The sequence below is a fragment of the Cucumis melo genome, chromosome 11 (assembly GCF_025177605.1).
Source record: "Cucumis melo cultivar AY chromosome 11, USDA_Cmelo_AY_1.0, whole genome shotgun sequence".
NCBI classification, from domain to species: domain Eukaryota; kingdom Viridiplantae; phylum Streptophyta; class Magnoliopsida; order Cucurbitales; family Cucurbitaceae; genus Cucumis; species Cucumis melo.
The window spans coordinates 20822275-20823996 of record NC_066867.1 but is presented as its reverse complement, the minus strand read 5'-3'; positions in this window follow the sequence as shown (position 1 = coordinate 20823996).

Genomic DNA, 1722 nt, shown 5'->3' with positions numbered 1-1722 from the left:
AGTATTTGTATTTATGATTTTGACTTTAGGGTTTAGAGGAGTGTGTTACTGTTTTATGAACTCTCCAACTCCACTAGTACATCTAAATCTGTAATTTGATATTTTATTCTTTAGTTATAAACTAATCTCTTACTTTACTCATAGACTTAGCTAACAAACTGTCACTAAACCAATTAAACCCCTAAGTTAAGACTCTACTTTTTATGTTTTTTTGTTTATCTTCAATTGTCGATTTCATAAGAGAAACTAACCTTCTGGGCTTTCTGCATGTACCAACTAGATGGAGACAAAAATTATGACGTAGGTTTGAGATATTTGACTATGTTCAAGAGAGCAATTATTCGATGAGACTGTTAGTTTTTTTTATTGTTGAAGGGCCTCAAAATTATACTAATAAATGAAGTAAAATTTGGATGTACATCCCAACAATTACTATGAGAGTAGTTTTTTCGTCCATCAATTTTGTTTGACCTAAGCTTTTAACACTAAACTGGTGGACCAACAAACTCACCTACAAATATATTCAGGGGCTATATGAACCTACAAATGATACAAACTCATAAACTAAATACATATTAAAGACTTATAAGGGAAGGACCTCAAAGTTATACCAAATGGTTCATAGACAGCAAGCAAAATTTTTAATCCACATTCAACTATTACTACAAGACAACTACATTATGGCCTCATTGAACAGTTATTTTCCAGCCATTAAGTTTGTTTGACCTAAGCTTTTAAAACTAGTGAACCTACAAACCCACCTACAATGTATTCATGGGCTCTATGAACCAACAAATTGTAACAAATTCACAAACTAAATACATGTTAATGTAAACAAACAGTTCCAATACAAACTAAAAAGAAATACAGAATCTACAATTCTACATTACACGAATACAGATATATGAAAATTGTAAGTCAAACTATGTCCTAAGGGCATGACAGAAGAAAGATATGGAGGTAGTACTAGAAGGAAACCCAAGAATAGTAAGATGATGTAACTGGTGAGTTATACAAAATTTCACTCACAAAATTCAATGAAAAAGGGAATATGCCTAAAAAAGAAGCAAAAAGGCAGGATGATCAGAAGGTAAAACTGAAGTGGGGCAATATCAGACCAGAAAGGCCATTAAACAGAGAACCGTGGGCCTATGCCAGACCTAGCTGCCTAAAGGAGGCAACATGACACATGCAGCCTCCTTCATTTGCTATTTAAAATACAAGGAAAAAAATTGACGACTCCATTCAAAGATTAGGGACGAAAAAGATAAATATCAAAACTTCTGTTGTTCTCTATTTGATAACATAATACATATCACACTCTCAGTCTTCTCCACACATTTTTATATCAACTTTTTTTTTTTGGAAAAGAAAGAAATCAAGAACAGCTAACTAATAACTATTCCTTAACTCCTCATCGTGGAAAAGATGGAGAACACAAGTAGAAAAGACATCTTTACAGAATAATGAAAAAATCGGATGTTAAAGTTGTAATAGCATGAACAACTTTGTTCTTTCTAAAAATGTGAGAGAACCAAGAGGTATTAAAAGAGTTAGCAACAAGTCTGATGAGTATCTTGATATTAGCTACGAATAAAATGTCTTCAACGGGTATCTACAAATAAAATATCCATGATGCTCTTTTTCAAGTCATAACATGCTTCCTTTCAAAATATGTTACTATCATCACCCAATGTTCTCTCAAAACAAATAATTTTGTTT